This window comes from Amphiprion ocellaris, chromosome 9, assembly GCF_022539595.1.
Source record: "Amphiprion ocellaris isolate individual 3 ecotype Okinawa chromosome 9, ASM2253959v1, whole genome shotgun sequence".
Taxonomy (NCBI): domain Eukaryota; kingdom Metazoa; phylum Chordata; class Actinopteri; family Pomacentridae; genus Amphiprion; species Amphiprion ocellaris.
This window is the reverse complement of record NC_072774.1, coordinates 26,035,024-26,057,317: the sequence shown is the minus strand read 5'-3', so window position 1 is coordinate 26,057,317 and position 22,294 is coordinate 26,035,024. Positions and strand designations below refer to the sequence as shown.

General features: G+C 37.7%; 1 long non-coding RNA gene across 1 annotated transcript; it reads right to left on the bottom strand.

Moving 5' to 3' along the window:
- Positions 1 to 5,880: 5,880 nt before the first annotated feature.
- On the bottom strand, positions 5,881 to 15,554 carry LOC118470810 (uncharacterized). Its single transcript, XR_008602695.1, has 4 exons — positions 15,483 to 15,554; positions 12,674 to 15,084; positions 12,227 to 12,595; positions 5,881 to 8,123 (listed from the first exon to the last, which is right to left on the bottom strand). It is a non-coding gene; the product is annotated as an uncharacterized LOC118470810 (long non-coding RNA).
- Positions 15,555 to 22,294: the final 6,740 nt, after the last annotated feature.

Genomic DNA, 22,294 nt, shown 5'->3' with positions numbered 1-22,294 from the left:
GGAATATTCCTTTAAACCAACCTAAATTTCATGTTTTGATCATGATCAAGTGAGAAACCTCAATCCAGACTCCTCATAATGACATTTGAAGATTTATGCTGCTGTTATTTGTTTAGTCCAGACTAAATGACAGAAATCCACAACTGTAATTTTATTTCAGGACTCGGTTATTAAATGTCAAAACAATCCATGTGACTCTAAAAACTCAACAGCTTTACAAACTCTAAGATTAAACTCTCTACAAGGATCCAAAATAAGTTGGACTTCTACATGAGAGCTTTAATTATTCTTCATCTACTTCCTGAAAAGTTTGGTCAATAAAAAAGACAAAAACTAATATTTTCAGCTGAACTAAAGACAGACTTTGTGATTTTTCTGCTCACATGTGTTGTTGTAAACTTACTCTTTCAAATAAATAGCCGCCTCACCCCCTGGAAACCAGCATTTGTCCTGTTTTTGTGTTGCTCCTCAGTGACCCTAGACAGCCAGGTCTTAATGTTTTTTGAGCAACACACCATACTATGACATTTTTACAATGATGGTTCTACTATGGAACCAGTTTGACATGTTCAGGCGTTCTTTGTGTGAAAACTCAGAGATTTCAGGTATCAGAAAGTGGTTTTCAACTTTCTTTGTTAACTTTTTGCTTCAACTTTGAACTAAATTTCCTTGACTAATTCAGCCCTCTGGACTTCCAGTAAGCTGTGTTCCTATTGGCTGTCCAGGTGGCTGCTTGGTGTCATCAGGAACACCTGAGCAGCTCAGTGTCTTCCTGCTTTATTTAGCTACAGTCAAACATTTCCTCTGCTTCTCTTCACCACTGAAGCAGGTTTGGCTCCAGTGCTTTAGTTTGTTCTTTAGGCGTTGGCTTACAGCTTCCAGCAGTAAAATAGACTTTAATGTGTTTCTTGGTGTGTTTTAGGGCTTTGTACTGGATAGTTGTCTTGGTAAATGTGGTTCTTTAGCCGCAGTTAGCACATGGTGCTAATGTGTGCAGTGATTAGTGGATTTGGGGCAGCTGAGTTGTGTCTTTATCTTGGCTGTAGTGAGTCTTTAGAGGTTTTTGGTCAGACACATTCTGTATTCTTGTTTGAGAACCAACGTTGGTTGTCCAGAAGGTAAGAGTTCTTTCCTGATTCTCTGTTCTCAGAGGTTCTCTGGTAGGCTGCAGGAGACTTTAGCGTTTGGGTTGTGCTAGTTTGGTTTTTGTACAGTTTCATTTGTACGACTATCTTGAGGCCCCTCCATGTGGTTTAGTGAGGTTTTCTGCAACAGTTCTACAAAGCAACCTGCAGCAGAAGAGACTTTGAGAGTTTGTAGGAAGTTCTGGAGACCAGACTTTAGAGCAGCAGAAACATTTGTCAGCAGTTTGAGCAGGAGAAGGTGAGCTTCAGAGTAGAAATGAGACGGAAACCTTCTTGACCCGTGTGGTGAGGTCCTGTACCAAGAGTTTGAGCAGGTTGTGAAGAGTCTGTAGTTCTTTGGTCTGAAAGCACAAGAAGAGTCGACTCATTAAAGGAGAAAACAGGAGCTATTGTTGGTTCTTCTGTTGCTCTGCAGTTTCCTTAGACTGAATCTCAAGTTTATATTTTAAATGATTTGCCATGTGAGCCCAAGAAGACTTCAATAAACTCCCTCCATCCCCTGGACACAGCATATTTTATTATGATGTTAAATCTTTTTTTTTTTTTTTTTTTTTTAAATGTTTTTGAGTTTTAATCATAGTCTTAGCATAGTTTTTTTCTCTTTGCTTGTTTAGTTTTGTCATCTGTGTAAAAGGTGCTAAACAAATAAAGTTGAATTGATAAACTGAATAATTGACTAACTCATGATTGTGACAACAGAAGTATTTTCATTGTGATTTAAGGGTGTATTTCATTTTTAAGGTTGGGGTTAACCTCTTGACAGAAAAAGAAGATTAAAGAAATAAACTACATAACAAAAAGCAATTAAATCAAAGGAAAAAAATAATACAATAAAACTTTTTAAAAGTTTTATTATTAAAAAGTATGTTTTAAATGTTTAATTATCGAAAATATTTTATCTGTAATTTTTAATATTTGTATTTTAAAAATTTAATATGATAATTACATGTATTGTATCTTGTTTAATTATCTAATTTAATATTTTGTTTGTTTAATATAGTTAAACATTAAATACTATTAAATAATATTAAACAGCCAAAATATTGAATTAGATAATTAAATAAGATACAATACATGTAATTATGATATTAAACAAAATTTTTAAATACAAATATTAAAAATTACAGATAAAATATTTTCGATAATTAAACATTTAAAAACTACAATTACATAAGAAGAATATTAAACATTTAAAAAAATACAAAACATTTAATTAGATTATTAAACCTTTAAAAAGACAAAACATTTAATTAAAAAATTAAATGTTTAATTAGAAAATTACTTCTTAAAGACAATAAAACTTCAAATAGGAATTAAACAGAAAATACAATGAAGCATTTAAAAAGAAAATTAAACATTAAAAGGTGGTAAAACATTTAAAAAGAAAAACCTTGAAGATTTAATCGAAAAATTAAATATTGGGAAAGAAAAAAAAATTCAAACAAGCCGATAAAACATTTGAAAAAATAACAAACATTAAAAATTCAAAACATTTGGAAATCAAATCAGATATTAGAAAAGAATAAAAGGTAAGAAAAGAGCAAAACTAAACATTTAAGAAGAATCAAACGAAAGACAAAACATTTGAAAAAAAAAACGAAAAAAAACAGTTAAACTTTAGAAGATCAAATTAAACAGAAGAGACAAAACGATCAAAAAGAGCAAAAACAAAGTTCTTAAAGCGTTTTCTAGTCTGAAATGAAAACATCAAACATTTCCTCTTTCTATGTTCTTGGTTTGATTGTGGACAGATTTACTAAGAACTCATTTCAGAAAACTGATTTCCAGATAAAGTCTACTAGTAGTTGAAGGCATTGATCAAACTAATGTTACCTTCTGATCTCCACGAACTTTACTGTTCAGTGAAGAGAATCAAAGTTTGTTGAGGATTTCTAAAAAACCCACAGGGGAAGGTCTGAGAAGAACTCAGATGGATGATCTAAATGTGAAATCAAGACTCATGGTCACAAGTTTTAAGGCTTCTGTTAACCAGAAAGTTCAAACTAACAGAGAAGTACTGAGAAACTTTTAAGATTTCAGTCCTCAGACTGTCTGAAGGTTCAAACTAACAGAGAACTACTCAAGAACTTCTAAGATTTCAGTCCTCAGACTGTCTGAAGGTTCAAACTAACAGAGAAGTACTCAGGAACTTAGAAAATTCCAGTCCTCAGACTGTCTGAAGGTTCAAACTAACAGAGAACTACTGTGGGACTTACAAAATTTCAGCCCTCAGACTGTGTGAAAGCTCAGGTCCTGAGGACTCGGGAGGTCTGGAGGCTTGGAAAGTCTTGGAACTGAGGGTTCCACCCTCCAGCACAAAGGCTGAAGTCCAACCTCCTGAGAAAAACGGTCGAGTCGAGACTCGAGTTAAAAAAAAACTCGAAAACGACAAAAAATAGATGATAAATGCGCAAAAAAAAGAAGAATTAGTATCTGAGCGAGTAGCTCAGGAGGATAAGAAGAGGACTACCAAGCGGATGGTCGCAGGTTCAAGACCCACCACTGGCAATTTTCTTTCTTTGTCTTTGTCAGTATTTCAATGAAAATTTAAGAAGTGTCTGGTCTTGAACCAGCGACCTGCAGCTCCATAGGCAAGTCCTTAACTCACTGAGCTACAGATCAGATAAAAAGAAATAAATTCGTCGTCCCTTTGTCATCGTAGTTGCTGAAGTGACCACATGGGTGGAGCCAAGGCGGAGTCTGGGTGGAGCCAGGGCGGAGAGTAGGCGGGGAGGTGGGTGGCGGCCTCCCCCCTCTACTCCCCCACATCCCCCCACCACCCACCACACCTTCCCCCGCCCGACGAGTTCTTCGAGTCTCCACGGGTTTTCCCGAGTTTCTGGAGTTTCCACCAGGTCCGAGGCAGAACAACTTGTCATGAAGAGGTGTTGAAGTCGGCCAGGATGGACTGACTTTTTACAGCGACTAGAAGGAAGACCACTAGAAGAGCAGGTCTTTAACCACCATCCATAAAATCCATGGAGTCGCTCCAGAGAAATGAAGGGAGCTCAACTTTTATCAACCTCCATCCAGATGTTCAACTTCATATCTTTACTTTGACATTTTTAGCACCACAAACCTTTAGTATCACACTTTATTATCATTTATTAGGACTTTAATGGAATCCACCAGCAGATTTAGTTTTTGTTGACAAACTTTATTCTTGTTGTCGTGGGACTGCAGTATTTAAAACTCTTCCTTCTATTTGACCTCATGTATATTAATTTTAGTGGAGAAACTTATTTTAATTGTCCATTAGTCTCTTAAAAAAACAAATAATAAATTGGATTAGTCAAGAGCTTTAAATTTCTTACTTTGTCATATTTTAAATAAGACAAAAAAATATAAAAATAAAGCGTCTTGAGACAATTTGACCTGTAATTGGCATTATATAAATAAAATTGAATTAAAATTGTATGTATCTTGTAATGTTGGAATAATTCAGCCATATATGTTGGAAAACACATTTTCTTTGTCCATTAATCTGTTGATTGTTTTCTCTACTAATTCATTTCTTGTTTTTGTTTATAAAATGTCAAACCCAAATATATTCAGTTTACTGTCATAAAAACCAAAAAGATTTACAGTCATGATGTGGGAATCAGGCAGTTTTTCACTTTTTATCTTAGTTTAGTCAGAAAAATAGTTGATAATGTGTGAATTGATGCAGCTTGTGAGCCGTAGAAGGTTTTAATCTTTGGGGCCGAGTGTCAGAAAACATTTAGAAACCAACATCAACAAAGCACTCAACAAAGATTTGAACATCATTAAAGGGAAATCCAACTTCTGCATGACAATGTCTAATTAAAGGACATTTATTTCAGGCATATGGGTTCTGTAAAGCGTCTCGAGACAATTTGACTGTAATTGGCGCTATATAAATAAAATTGAATTGAAATTGAAATTATTTCCAACGTAAATGTGTGATATTCATTCTCTGGAGCTTTCTCTTCACATCGTCTTCCATCTGGACTGGTTTGGTCGGGAGCATGTGCAACAGACATTTGAAAAACTGCACTTTAACATCAATGAATGACACTGAAGTTTAATCTTACATAAATGAGACTGAGTCTGGATTTGCTGCTCTGTCATTAACTCCTAAGTTTAGGGAAAGTTCAAACAAAAGAGGACAGTTCAGATAAGACTTGAGAATGAGCTTATTTTGAACAAACATCTCAGACTTTCTGAGCTTCAGCACCTACAGCAAGATATTTTAACAACAAGCAACTCAAGAGATCCAGAAGTTGGAGAGAGTTAGCTTTAGCTGAGCCAAAGAACATGTGGGACACTAACCTAGCAAACATTTCAGACTTTTCTCTGTGAATTCTGAGAAATAATTTCCTATTTAATGACAGAGCTACACATCTTAACTCAGTCTCATTAAAACAGACTCTAATTCAGTGTCATCCATCCATATTAAAATGCAGTTACCCAAAATGTTTGTTGCATGAGCTCCAACAAAACCTGTCCAGGTAGAAGGCCACTTTGACAAACAGGAAGTGGAAGATTCCAAGCAGATTTATAGAAGGGGGGAACCAGACTGTACTAAGTGTGGTCTAGTATAGAGGGGTGTTTTGTGGGTTTTTAAGGCTGGATAATGATTATTACTGAAATATTTGGAGTAGATATTCATTTGCATTAAATGAAAGTATTTAAAATCTTGGAGTTCAACTTAGAAGAACACAAACTCTAACAGAAAACTTTGTTGATAAGTTGTTTTGTTTACAGATGTTAAGTTAACCCTTTAACATCCTCACCAAGAAAAAGGCAATGAAAAAATAATTTCTTTACATTTCTTAACTCTTTGGGGCACTAATAACAACAATCAATGTTTTTTTTATGAAGAGACCCAGCAATTTTTAAAATACTGACCTCTACCAAACGGTTGAGAAAAATTATTTTACCCTTTTAAATCTTTTTTTTTTTTTTTTACATTTCAAATGACACATTTGTGTTCAGCAACTCCTTAGGCACCATAATATGTCAAAAGTATTACTTTACCTTTGAAAATCACAGCAAACAGAGGCCTCATGTGAGGAGTGATTTTGCTCGTGCTAACTTCCTGTGAGCAGACTAACTTGCTCTGTATGCCATTTCAAAACACAGTGACATCTACTGGACTTTTTTTGTATAATGTACCTTAGAGTGGTACCTAATGAGGGGTAGAGATGGCTGAAACAGGTGGACTTAAGTAAAACATATTTTTCAATAAGATTTAGTGTTGAAAAATCGCATTTTTTTGACATAGTATGCTATGGCGTTTTTTTGCACCAAAATTCATGATGATTTTTTTTTCATAGAAAACCTTTCTGGAGTGTTTTTCACGGCCTCCTTTACATTATTTCATCATATGGCATGTTTTTACAACATGTTGAAAAATTACATTTTTCAACATAGTATACTATGGCGGTTTTTTTTTGTGCCAAAATTCATGATGATTTTTTTTTCAAAGACAACCTTTCTGGAGTGTTTTTCACGGCCTCCTTTACATTATTTCATCATATGGCATGTTTTCACAACATGTTGAAAAATCGCATTTTTTTTTCCGACATAGTATAGTAAGGCGTTTTTTTGCGCCAAAATTCATAATGATTTTTGTCTCAAAGAAAACCTTTCTGGAGTGTTTTTCACGGCCTCCTTTACATTATTTCATCATATGACACGTTTTTACAACATGTTGAAAAATCACATTTTTTTTTGACATAGTATACTATGGCCTTTTTTTGCGCCAAAATTCATGATGATTTTTTTTTTCAAAGAAAACTTTTCTGGAGTGTTTTTCATGGCCTCCTTTCCATTATTTCATAAGATGGCACATCTTTACAACATGTTGAAAAATCACATTTTTCGACAGTATACTATGGCGTTTTTTTTTGCGCCAAAATTCATGATTTTTTTTTTTCAAAGAAAGCCTTTCTGGAGTGTTTTTCATGGCCTCCTTTACATTATTTAATCATATGGCATGTTTTCACAACATGTTGAAAAATTGCATTTTTTTTCCGACATAGTATACTATGGCGTTTTTTTGCGCCAAAATTCATGATGATTTTTTTTTTTTTAAAGAAAACCTTTCTGGAGTGTTTTTCATGCCCTCCTTTACATTATTTCATTATATGACAGGTTTTCACAACATGTTGAAAAATCGCATTTTTTTTTCGACATAGTATACTATGGCGTTTTTTTGCGCCAAAATTCTTGATGATTTTTTTCTCAAAGAAAACCTTTCTGGAGTGTTTTTCACTGCCTCCTTTACATTATTGCATCATATGGCATGTTTTTAAAACATGTTGAAAAATCGCTTTTTTTTTTCGACATAGTATACTATGGCGTTTTTTTTGTGCCAAAATTCTTGATGATTTTTTTTTCAAAGAGAACCTTACCATAGTGTTTTTCACGGCCTCCTTTACATTATTTCATCATATGGCACATTTTTACATGTTGAAAAATCACATTTTTTTTTGACATAGTATACTATGGCGGTTTTTTGCGCCAAAATCCATGATGATTTTTTTTTTTCGAAGAAAACCTTTCTGGAGTGTTTTTCACAGCCTCCTTTACATTATTTCATCATATGGCATGTTTTTACAACATGTTGAAAAATCGCGGGGTTTTTTGACATAGTATACTATGGCGTTTTTTTGTGCAAAAATTTATGATTTTTTTTTCAAAGAAAACCTTTCTGAAGTTTTTTTTTCACGGCCTCCTTTACATTATTTCATCATATGGCATGTTTATACAACATGTTGAAAAATCGCATTTTTTTTTCGACTCAGCTGCATGCCTTCGTCCACCCGGCCTCCGTTGACTCGTCCCGCCTGCCGTCTCTGGAGCTGAAGCTGGATTGGAACAGACCAAAGTACAGTCCAATCACGATGCCAGCTGCCTCTCAAAAGGCTCCTTCATCTGGCAGGTGGCGGCACTTCTTCTGAGGGGAAGCTGAGCTGGCCCAGCAGAACTTTTAGAGATGTGTTCCAGTGGCTGGTGGATGTGTGGGGAGATAGAGAGGGACCTTTGAATTGTTCACAAAGGAAAACAGGAACCCATTGGTAATTTTAGTTTAGGGTGCTACTGCGGTGTGTTTTGGGGTTTTAAGAGGTGAACAGGAAGAGTTTTTTTTCCTATTGATTATCTTTTACTTTGTACCTGGTTGTAATGCCCATCAATGTCAACGTGAAGTTCACTTTTAGTTCTGTTTATTTATTTTTATTTTACTAACACCCATTTGCTTTTAACCCCCTCACATGTTGTGTTGTTGTAAACTTACTCTTTCAAATAAATACTCGTCTAACACTCTGGAAACCAGCGTTTGGACTGTTTTGGTGTTGCTCCTCACCTTCTTCAGACAGCCGGGAAAAAACGTTTTGTGGACCAAAGGCTATACTATGATGTTTTTAGAGCGACATGCTATACTATGACATTTTTAGAGTGACATGCTATACTATGACGTTTTTTGGACGACATGCTATACTATGACGTTTTTTGGGCGACATGCTGTACTGTAACGTTTTTAGAGCGACATGCTGTACTATGAGGTTTTTAGAGCGACACGCTACACTATGACGTTTTTAGATCAAAGGCTGTACTATGACGTTTTTAGACCAAAGGCTATACACTGACATTTTTTGAGCCACATGCTATACTATGACAATTTTAGAATGACATGCTATACTATGACGTTTTTAGAGCAACATGCTATACTATGACATTTTTAGAGCAACATGCTATACTATGACGTTTTTTGGACGACATGCTATACTATGACGTTTTTTGGGTGACATGCTATACTATGACGTTTTTTGGACGACATGCTATACCATGACGTTTTTTGGGTGACATGCTAAACTATGACGTTTCTTGGACCAAAGGCTATACTATGACGTTTTTAGAGCGACATGCTATACAATGACGTTTTAAGAGCGACATGCTATACTATGATGTTCTTTGGACGACATGCTAAACTATGATGTTTTTTGAGCCACACGTTATTCCATGACGTTTTTTGGGCGACATGCTATATTATGAAGTTTTTAGAGCGACATGCTATATCATGAAGCTTTTAGAGCGACATGCTAAACTATGACGTTTTTAGAGTGACATGCTATACTGTGACATTTTTAGAGCGACATGCTATACTATGACGTTTTTAGAGCGACATGCTATACTTTGATGTTTTTAGAGCGACATGCTATACTATGACGTTTTTAGAGCGACATGCTATACTATGATGTTTTTAGAGCGACATGCTATACTATGACGTTTTTTGGGCGACATGCTATACTATAACGTTTTTTGGGCGACATGCTATACTATGACGTTTTTTGGACGACATGCTATACCATGACGTTTTTTGGGTGACATGCTAAACTATGACGTTTCTTGGACCAAAGGCTATACTATGATGTTTTTAGAGTGACATGACATTTTTTGGAACAAACGCTATACTATGACGTTTTTAGGGCGGCATGCTATACTATGACGTTTTTAGATCGACATGCTATAGTATGACGTTTTTAGAGCGACACGCTATGCCATCACGTTTTCAGAACGACATGCTATACTGTGACGTTTCAAGAGCCACACGCTATAGGATGACGTTTTTTGGGCGACATGCTATACTATGACGTTTTTTGGGCGACATGCTATACTATGACGTATTTAGAGCAACATGCTATACTATGACGATTTTAGAGTGACATGCTATACTATGACATTTTTAAAGCGACATGCTATACTATGACGTTTTAAGAGCAACATGCTATACTATGATGTTCTTTGGACGACATGCTATCCTATGACATTTTGTGAACCAAAGGCTATACTATGATGTTTTTAGAGCGACATGACGTTTTTTGGAACAAAGGCTATACTATGACGTTTTTCGAGCGACATGCTATACTATGACGTTTTTAGAGTGGCATGCTATACTATGACGTTTTTAGATCGACATGCTACAGTATGACGTTTTTTGAGCGACATGCTATGCCATCACGTTTTCAGAACGACATGCTCTACTATGACGTTTTTAGAGCGACATACTATACTATGACGTTTTTTGGGCGACATGCTATACTATTACGGTTTTTGGGCGACATGCTGTACTATGACGTTTTTAGAGCGACATGCTATACAATGATTTTTTAAGAACGACATGCTATACTATGACATTTTTAGAGCGACATGCTACACTATGACGTTTTAAGAGCAACATGCTATACTCTGACGTTTTTAAGGCGACATGCTATACTATGACGTTTTTAAAGCGACATGCTATACTATGACGTTTTTTGGGCGACATGTTATACTATGATGTTTTTAGAGCGACATGCTATACTGTGACGTTTCAAGAGCGACATGCTATAGTATGACATTTTTTCGACAACATGCTATACTATGACGTTTTTAGAGTGACATGCGATACTGTGACGTTTTTTGGACGACATGCTATAGGATGACGTTTTTTGGACAACATGCTATACTATGATGTTTTTAGAGCGACATCCTATACTATGACATTTTTAGAGCGACATGCTATACTATGACGTTTCTTGCACAACATGCTAAACTATGACGTTTTTTAGGCGACATGCTATACTATGACGTTTTTTGAGGGACATGCTGTACTATGACATTTTTAGAGCGACATGCTATACTATGATGTTTTAAGAGCGACATGCTATACTATGATGTTCTTTGAACGACATGCTAAACTATGACGTTTTTTGAGCCACGTTATTCCATGACGTTTTTTGGGTGACATGCTATATTATGAAGTTTTTAGAGCGACATGCTATACTATGACATTTTTAGAGCGACATGCTATACTATGAAGTTTTTAGAGTGACATGCTATACTATGAAATTTTTAGAGCGACATTCTACACTATACTCTGACGTTTTTAAGGCGACATGATATACTATGACGTTTTTAAGGCGACATGCTATACTCTGACATTTTTAGAGCGATATGCTATACTATGATGTTTCATGAACGACATGCTATACGATGACGTTTTTTGGATGACATGCTATACTATGACGTTTTTTGGGTGACATGCTATACTATGACGTTTTTTGGACAAAATGCTGTACTATGACGTTTTTAGAGCGACATACTATACTATGTTGTTTTAAGAGCGACATGCTATACTATGATGTTTTAAGAGCGACATGCTATACTATGATGTTCTTTGGACGACATGCTAAACTATGAAGTTTTTTGGGCGACATGCTATACTATGACGTTTTTTGAGCGACATGCTATACTATGACGTTTTTTGAGGGACATGCTGTACTATGACATTTTTAGAGCGACATGCTATACTATGATGGTTTAAGAGCGACATGCTATACTACGATGTTCTTTGGACGACATGCTAAACTATGACGTTTTTTGAGCCACGTTATTCCATGACGTCTTTTGGGTGACAAGCTATATTATGAAGTTTTTAGAGCGACATGCTATACTATGACATTTTTAGAGCGACATGCTATACTATGACGTTTTTTGAGCCACAGGCTATACTATGACATTCTTAGAATGAGATGCTATACTATGACGTTTTTAGAGCGACATGCTCTACTATGAAATTTTTAGAGCGACATGCTACACTATACTCTGACGTTTTTAAGGCGACATGATATACTATGACGTTTTTAAGGCGACATGCTATACTATGATGTTTCATGAACGACATGCTATACTATGACGTTTTTTGGACAAAATGCTGTACTATGACGTTTTTAGAGCGACATACTATACTATGTTGTTTTAAGAGCGACATGCTATACTATGATGTTTTAAGAGCGACATGCTATACTATGATGTTCTTTGGACGACATGCTAAACTATGACGTTTTTTGAGCCACGTTATACAATGACGTTTTTTCGGCGACAGGCTATATTATCAAGTTTTTAGAGCGACATGCTAAACTAGGACGTTTTTAGAGCGACATGCTATACTATGATATTTTTAGAGCGACATGCTATACTATGACGTTTTTTGTCAATTGACCTGAAGTCATTGCAGAGGCGGAGATCACCATTTGGCTTGACAACCAAGACAAGGGGCGACGAATACTCACTCTGAGATTTTCCAATTACACCTAATTCCTCCATCTCATTCAGAGCAGTCCGAAGCTTGTCATAATGGCATGGTGGAACCCGTCTGTATGGAAGTCTGAAGGGCTTGTCATCCACCAGACGAATTCTGTGGACAAAATCTGTTGCCTCTCCACAGTCCATTTTATGTCTTGAAAAGATGGACTCATACTGCTCAATGATCTGCAACAGTTTATCCTTCCACTCGAGGAGACCTCACAGGAGGAGAGGTCCAAATCTTGCAAGCCCATGTCACCCAAGACGTGTGCCATCTCCTCCTCCAATCTCGGTCCAGGTGATGAGCGCTGCGTATATTGGGCATCGGATTGGACACGGGCTGGTTCAGGTAAATCCTGCACAGAAAGACAGGGGGACACGTCTGTAACCTTGGCATTTCTCTGAAGTGTGAGCGTCTTCTCTGTGGGATTTACCATTTTGACAGGAACAGCCAGCCATCTCCCCACAAGGAAGTAACGACTCTCCCCACCAGAACTTGTGCAGGTCTGGTCCTGCATTGGGTGGGTTCAATGATAACTGTACTCCCCACTGCAGAAACATCCAATGTAGGCAGTTTTGCCCACACCAAATGTTCAGACATTGGCTGCAGAGTGACGCTTTTTTTGAGTTTAGCAGTTCCAATTCTGACTGGCATTGTGCTGTCCTCTGAATGAGACAGCAGAGAGATGAGATGGGGCAGCTCATCTTTCTGTGTACCATTCACTGGAGATGAGGCGTTCTGGTCGCTAACAGTCATTTTCATTTGTGAAATTAGCCACTTGATAGCATCGCTACCAAGGATCATTTCATCAGTTTGGCCTGGCACAACTAGGACAGGAATGACCACCTTATAGCCATAAACTGTGGTAATGAGATCATACATGGCAGAAGGTGTGACAAGGTGACCACCACAACCAACAATGACAAAGTCCTCAGCAGATTTTTTTCTTTATGTTAGGAGTTGACTGTAAGAGTTTTGCATCAACTGCCTCACTTATCGTGCATGCTATTGATCCACTGTCCACTAGTGCATTGAAAACCTGTCCATCGTCAACAGTCACATCTGTGTAGAATAAGCTATCAGTCTTTGAGAGTTTTTGTAGGCTTTGCATGATCAGTGTTTTCTGTGGTGGCACCATACTGCTACAGGTGTGATACAATGTCTCATGATCATTAATGTCTGTCAAATCCAGGGTGGGAGTTTCACTCACTTGATCCACGCTGTCCTCCCCTGCACACAGACCAGTCAGTTTCCCTGCTGTCCGGAAAAAGCAGGGCGCCTCCCCTCTGGGCAGTTGCGTCTTGAATGGCCAGGTAAGTGGCACATGAAACACAGCCTGTTCTCCTGGCAGTGTGTGAGGGCAGAGTGAGAGCTGTCTTTACATATGGAACATGGTATGTCATTTAACCCCTCGATTTTTGTGAGTCTGTTGTGACGTTGTCTGCTGTTGGCCTGAGCATTTCCTGACCCCCGAAGCAAGGTCTTCTCCAGCAACCCAATTAACCTCTCTAGAGTAGACGTGTCTTGGCTCACATTTTTTGTCTGTTCTGGGGTGTCTGAAACTAGAGTAGTATTTGGGCCAATCTCAATTTTATTTACACTGATTCTGTTCCTCTCTGGAGCAGACTTGAGTCCCTTCTCTAGATGGTATTCGTCTAACACTTCCTGAACCTCATGAGCTGACCATTTCTCAATCGTCTTGGACCTAAAGGTAAGAGCTAAATCTCTACAGGGGCAGTGCCTGATGAACGTGTGTGTGACTTCAACAGTGGGGTTGTCAAACATCATACCCTGCTCTTGAAGACAATCAGCAGCAACATCAGCAGCTCTATTCAATCTGAGCCAATACTCATATGGATCCTCTTGTTCTTTCGGCAGGGTGGAATAAAAGTCAGCAAGGGGCACAGAGGAACAATGGCTAGAACTGAAATGTTTGCGCAAGAGTCCGTACATCAATCTCACCATTTCTTATTCCAAATCTCACCATATCTTTTGCTCTGCCTCTCAGATGCATGAGAATTTCTTCAGCTTGATTTTCCAGTTGAACACCACTTTTTCTGATGTAATTCTTCATCAGTTCCTCCCATTCCTCAACAGACAGTGTCTCCGATCTCTCTCCTCAGAACACAGGTGGGTCTGTAACTGCCTTCTGAGTGACCAGCTGAACTTGTGAGAGGTCCACTGTGTGGCTGGGGGATGACTCCTTTTTATTACATGTGTCTTCTTGACGGGTACGCACAGCAGCTGTGGGGTTTGATGCATTAAGGTGTGACATGATGCTATCAGCTAGCTGCTGACCTATCTGCTGCACAATAGAGCTCATGTGGTCTACTAGCTTCATATCATTAGGAGGTGGGTTTGGGACTGATGTGCTAGTAGACTGAGGTGTATGTGACTCAACTAAAGGCTGGCTCTGAGGCACCACTACATCCTTATATCTTAAAGGACTATGCACAAAGTCATCACCAAAAGCTGTGTTATAATGGTCACCTAGGGAAAACGGAACAGGTGTGCTATGTAATCCTCTACCCTTACCAATATCAATAGGCATAATATCAGAGGTCCCAAATTTGCTGACACTCATATTTGCTAACAAAATTTCCCCTTAAATGAAATGACAGTTTCAATAAAATATAGCAGCAATTGAACAAATAGTCCTGACAGTCAAATACATGAAAGCAAAAGATATGCAGCTCCAAATCGATGCAGTGAAGACATCCACCCGGTCCGACGTGGCCATGGACGAGTCACGGCACCAATGTGACCCTTGTGGGATGTCTTCTCTTTCTAAAATGACTCTCAGGAGCTGGTCAGGCTTGTGGCAACAGCAGGTTTATTCCACATCTGCAGTCATAACAAAGGATAATGGAATTCACTGAATGTGCATGTGCTCTGTCCTCTTCATAAATCTTACGTTGCTCTGAGGATTACCCATTCATATATCTTAACACTTAGTACAATACAATAAAAACACAGTGATCGTATAGTGGATTAATTAATTTAGTTAATAAAACAAATGAAAGAAAACAGAAATTGTCTCCCTCTTGATTATTTGATGGTGAGGTACAAGAAATTATTACAATAACACAAATTTTCCCTGGACTGTTACCTTTTTTTGTTTAGTATTTCACATATTCAGAACAGCAAACATACTACAAAACACAGTTATTGAACAACCGGCAACGTAACTCATTTACATATTTCTAACATTATATTATAAAAAGGGACACACTGTAACATACCTGCAGTCATAACAAAGGATAATGGAATTTACTGAATCGTCAGCTTGTGGGCAACAGCATGTACTCTGTCCTGAAAGACGGCAACGTGTTAGCGATAGCTAGCTGCGCAGTGGAATTTTTTACAACGATAAAACACATCAGAAACTTACAATCAACTTCAAAAAATATGGCGAAATGATTCTGGGACACACAATAAATAACCAAGTGAAGCCAGCTAAAGTTCTGCATAGTTATAAATGTAGTTAGCATTGTTTTGCCCACAGACATTTACAGACACATTACCTCTTCCTAAATCCTCCGTTGATTACCCATAATCCTTTGCTACGACTATACATGCAGGGAAACCCTTCTGACAGCAGGCGGCGTAGTTGTCCCATTTAGCTGGATTTAACCTGAACTTTTTTAACTATGTTACATATGCACCGTACTCTGTTTGGCTCCACACTTGCTGATGACCACTTGCGGTCTCAGAAAATGAAAAAAGGGACCTTTTTTCGTTTCTGTCTCTTACTGATTTTACTTTCTTGTTATTCTAAATATAAAACGAAAATCAAAGCATTTTTAAAAAAAACCGTATATCCCTTTTTGATCATGAAAAGGAAAAACGCCTTGTATTTCCATTTTAATTTTTGTATTTTAGAACGAAAATCAAATAACCACTCGTTTTTTGTTTTTCAATACCCGTTTCAGAACGGAAAATCCAATTACCAGATCCGTACACGGACCCTTTCATATGTCAGAGTCAATTTACTTCTCAAAAGGGTGCAGCTCAGCCTCCAAAAACAGATTCATAATGGGTAGTCTTCATGCCAAAGCTGAATGTCAGCAAGACAACATTTTTTTTTTTTTTTTTTTTTTTTTTGCATTACAAAATGGGGGTAAACGAAAGATAATGAAATTTTCAGTGCAGGAAGTTTATAATCAGAACTGTCCAGTTCCATTAGGAGAACTACAGGATCCAGGGTTTTTGGGGATTGACCTATACAAGGAGTTTTGTCAAGATCAGCAGCTCATGAGCCAACACAATTTATAGGATCAATACTTAGCTATTTAACCAAGTAAGTGCTTTAAATTGTCTTAATGTAATTATTAATGCCTTAGTTCAGTTTAATTTTAGTTACAATGACTGGAGTAACTGAGGACAACTGAAGAACATTTATAGTATTTTTTTCGTCAACTCCTTGAAAAAGTATTAATATATAATATGTTTAATAGGATATTTTGATTTGAAAAACCTGGACAGGACTATGTTTTCCTGCAACATGTAGGTGAATTCTGTTTTGATCTGCAGGGCTTTGTGTTCCTAATACACAAGCATCTGTGGTCTTCAGGTCTCTGGGTTTTCTGATTGGGTCACTCAAAGTAAATGACTTGTGAATGTAACTGAAACCTACTGGGCAAGATGAACCGGAAAGGGACCTTGAAAATTAGATTTGCACCAAGAGAGAGAACAGCAGAATCCTGGATACAGAGATTACATTCTTTCCCTCCGCAGTAAGTGCTGGAGTCCTTCCACTAAAGTTTTAGATTCTGAGGTGTGTCCATTCCAGTGTCACTTTCTTGGACATAATTTCTATGAATTGGTTTCATTGCTGTTCATAATAAAAATTATTTAAAAACATGCAGCACTAATGATGGGCAGATAAAGACTGTCGGGAATGGAGCTGGAATATGTCTTTTCTAGTATGTGAAACCTTGAGAGAGCAAATTTTGCACTTTTTACTGGGAAAAAAAAGCATGAATAACAAACCTCCTACAAACAAAATCTTGGCAATAAGCTTTAATATCCCCAACACAACTTTCTTTCATTCTACTGTTACAATATGACTACCTATGTGTTTATGTCAGTAAATGCATGTTATCTGATGGTACAAATAAAATTCATGAACTTAATCACTAAGAGCCCAGTCTTGCAGCCAACACTAAATATAGATACCAATGAAGAAAATAACACATCCTTTTGCTACAGACACTCCCTACCCCAGTATCAGTCTTTATTCCTTTAACTTTGTCATTGATAACTCCCTTTGCTGTCTGCAGTCCCTTTGATTCAATCACCTTTTGTTATTGGTAACTGTCTGCTAGACGCCTAGTCTTCTTACCTTTTGTTGTCTACTAGATCCTTTCATTCTATCACCATTTGTCACTCATTAGCAACGATATGCAAACTGACCACTACTCTTTTCTGTATTTACATACTGTACCTTCCCAACTGTCTGACCAACTATATGAAAGTTTTACTCTGCAAATGTTCGAGGTTCGAGCTTACCTTCACAGACTCACACTCTGTGCTGGTAAGCACACCATATACCAGAATACTAATAAACGCCCCACTACAGCAAAGTTTGCATGAGGACTTTGGGTAAATTTCTTCAATATTAGTCAAAATTTGACATTTTTTTGCGTAATTTCTTTAAACAAACCCCGTTGTTGTATTTTCTTTCTCTTACTGTAAGTAAATACTTTCTGGAATTCTTGTTTAAGACTGAACTATGTTTGTGCTTCTTAGAGGAAGTTCCATCAGCCTCACATGATTACCAACTATACATTAAGACTGTCGATAGTCTGCGTAGATTTATAGAGCTGCCTAGAGATGCTCTCACTAATTGTATGTGCGTCTGCTTTCAAAATGCACTTAACACTCTGATGAATTCCAACCACAGGTCGTGGAGGAAATGTTGTGGCCGTGTTGTGGCCAAATCAGCCCCAAGGCAGAGGCACTTCAAATCCGCAGAAACATTTCATCATGGTTTAAAACAGCATTTTCTATGTCTTTTCCTATGTTTCCTTTTCAATTTTTGCTGTTTTCTTTATTACTTCAACTTTCTTTTTAACCACTATATGCAGCTAACGCAACGTAATTTGTCTCATAATTAGAATTATTTTATATAATCTAAAAATCAATCCAAAGGACACCACTGGAATGCATTTAATGTGTGATTAAATGTGTATGATTCCAAGTCATGAGGCTTCAATCAAACTTGTTACATCTTTTCCAAGGTTACAGTTATAGTTTAGAACCTCACAGATGACTGTATTCTGTCTGACCAGTGTGTTATCTTAGACTTTCAGCTCTTAATGTTGGATACATATAGTACCTACATTTATCCATGCATAGGACAGCATTCTGTTGTGCCATATTGACAAAAAATGATCCCTGAAGCCTTTAATGCGTGGGTTTCTAATGTGTGGGCTGGTGCACTCTAAGCCCAGTCCTCTCTATTTCACTTTGCACTCAGCTTCCACCCATCCTCCTTTTCACCTCAACTCTAACTCAACCAGACTGACTCTCTGTGGTAGCTACTGTGGAAAACCGCCTTTATGGCAGGCTTCTACATATTACCGAACACTCTGGTCTACAACAGAACCGCCTCACTAAGCGAGATGTAACACAACCCCATATCCCTTCTCCTGCGTTTAAAAGCTGTGAAACACTCACCACCCTGCTATTGAATTATCAAAAAGGAAACTCTCATCCTAATAGAATTATAACTATTAGTATTTGCAGCAATTAGTGCACAGTTTGACATGAGGCAATAAATGCCGTCCATGTAATGGGATGTGTGAGGTCTCAAGTGTAGTTGTGACTTCAGATTCAGTTATGAGCTGATGGCTACTTGACTGTAATGTTTCCCCCATCTGATGTCTCCTCCAACAACAAATGAAGGCTGCTGGGCCTAATGTGAAGGTGAGCAATGAAGCTGACAACATGTGTTGGACTGGACTCATCACTGGAGCTCAGATAAAACCGCCTGAGTTCAAATAAACCTTTTCAGCGTTTGAACTCCGCTTCAGAGTGACATGGGAAAACTAGTCTATGCATTTCTTATTTCTAGGGTGCACTATTATAACTCCTTGTTATTAGAATGTCCCAGTAAGTGCTGCAGCCAGAATACTGATCATATTCCACACATATTAGCTTCTCTGAAGTGGCTCCCTGCAAAATCGAGAATTGAATTTAAAATCTTTCTCATATACAAAGCTCTTAATGACTGAACTCCATTGTATCCTTAAGACCTCACAGTACCATCTCATCTCTAAAGAGCAGTTCACTGACAGTATGCAGGCTTATTTGTGGTTTTTAGAGTTTCTAGAGGTAGAATGGGAGGGAGATCCTTCAGTTTTCAGGCTCTTCTCCTGCAGGACGAGTTTGTGCTTCATGTTTTGGAAGGAGATTTCGTCTCTACTTTTGAAACTTTCCTTTTTGATTATAGTTAGGGCCCTTAGTTTTGCTACTATGGGCAAACTAACTTTGTGTCTTCCTTCTCTTGCAGTTTGTCTTTTGTCCTGTCTGCAGATATCTCTGACGCCAAAGCTACACACTTCTGATCTGCAAATATTGACCTTAGCCGCTGCTTATATCCTCTCTCCAGTTTTACTTCACCCCAGCCGGTTGAGGCAGGCACCGCCCTGCCTGAGCCTGGTTCCTCTGGAGGTTTCTTCTTATTAAAGCTCAATTTTTATTAAGGTCTTGAATTTACTACTTGAAGCACTTTGAGATGATTCATGTTGTCATTTGGCATTAAATAAAACTGAAAATACAGCCACATAATTTCAAGGTGTAAACATAAAGACCAAAACAATAATGTCCAAATTTTGATGAACTGCGTGCCTTGGATTTTTTTTGGATTTTTTTCACAACTGTCTACCGAAAATATAAAGTTTCTCTTAGCTCAGCAGATGCAGATATCTTGTTGTTTAGAAGTTCAACGCTCCAATGTGTAAACCAACTGACTTTTTGATGCCTAGTGGATGTGGGTTTTCTGAGTTTCATTTTACTATAACTTGGCTGCTGTGACAAGGAATGATGCTGCTTAAGATTACAATGAAATTAGTGATCACAGGACAATGAGTTGAGAGACAATATGAAGCTTGAGGTGATGGTGATGTGCTGATGTAAGATAAGATCAGATATGTAAAGGTGTGATGAGCTTATAAAGCAGGTGTGCAACAGTAAATGAAAGACTGACTTCAATGCAACATATTTGCACTGGGCCAGAAGAATGTCCTGCACAAATATTTGATAGCAGCTGAGTTAGAATGTGTGTAGGTTATACTCTGCAGCTGCTTTCAGCTGCTTTGTTTGGCTAAGGCAGGATGATCTAAAACTGACAGCAAAGTCTACACTGAACATTCAAGTATAGTAGCAGTGTCCTGATATAGTACACAGCAGTGCGGTTGACCCAAACGCATATCGGCTGTGCATAAGGAAGGTCACGTATTAGTGCACAACCATCAGTATCAGCAGCACCAGCATATTTTTGGATGTAGGTCAGCCAATGACATCTCATGTAGCTGGAGTTGACAGAAGTTGAGACAACCTCTTCTCCAGCAACGTGTTTCATGGCGTCCTCTTGTGGACAAACTGCAAAATTCACCCCAGCAGACATTCATCACCCCCTGGAACAGATCTGTGAGGGAGGGAGTGGTATCAATGCTACACTCACATACAACACTAAAGCTGTAGCCAAAATGCAAGAAAAATGAAAATTCAACAGCCATTGTGAAATACCCCATGGTTCTGTAACACTGAGTGCTATTGTTGGATCAATCCTCTCAGCTCAAAGAGCCCAAATAAATGTTTAATTATAATTGTTTGGCCTGTAGAGATTCTGAAAGCATCTGAGACAATCACTGAAAGCACTCATTAATGTTGATGACATGAAAGCATCCCACATCTGTGAAGAGGAACTGAGCACTGCGGTCACAAAATGTGATCAAATTTGCACTCATCTCAGTTAGTACCAGACAAGAAGTCTGATTTAATCCTGCTAATTCAACCTCGTCTTTTTTATTAGATATTAAATAGATTGAAAGATTATCTTATCTTTTTGAAGACTTTTTTAGAATCCGTTGATTTTCACGTTAATAGACCAATCTGTTCTGTTGAACAATGCTGACGAAGTTTTTAATCTGTTTTTAGGAAAATGGTTCATCTTTGACAATAAACTGTGGGGCACCTCTAGCATTCATTAAAGCAATACTCTGCATTTGGAATTATTTGAGAAAAGAGCTCAAGCAATTCAGTGCTTTATAGCAAATTAATACACACTGCTAACTTTAATCATCAAATTCCAGATGAAAAAAAAATTGGAAAAAACATAGGACTTTTTTTTTGTTTGTTTAAAAACAAACAACCTTAAAATTGTATTTTTTGCCATTTGAAAATCAGCCAAAAATAACCCCTATGTTTCTTTTATTGCATCATTTCTGCTCAGTGCATTTAAGCGCTGACATTTCACCCAACTCAACAAAGGGTCTATTGAAGGCACATATTTATTCATACAGGTTATGCAGGTCAAGTACACTTCTGTAAGCACTTGAACTCAGACCTCTGCAGTAGCATTGTTATGTCCCACATGCCCCATCATCATGGTTTACAGTTTAATCTGGGCAGACAGGCCATATGACCTTTTCTCTTTGGCATTTTGTTGAGCAGCTGTATGATGTTTTACAGATCACACAGCTATTCTTGTATTATAAAGTTGCCTGCAGAAGCAAGCGAAGGAGCAGGACAGTAACTTCGGAACAGTAATCAGGGACGAAGAATTAACATCTAATACTGAATCCTCATCTGTATTTATAGAACGCTGGCCTTTGTCCTCAGGGATTAGGGTGCTCAGAGGAGGCTGATTGGCACAGCATGTTAGTTGTGAGTGTGTGTGTGCGTGTGCGTGTCTATGCCTGTCATCTTTAATTGAGTACACCTACACTGAGGCACAGCAGCATTGTATCAAGCTGCATTTAACTACCTTTTCAATAATATATTGAACAACAAAGTCACTGACTGCATCCGATACTTTCACAACGCT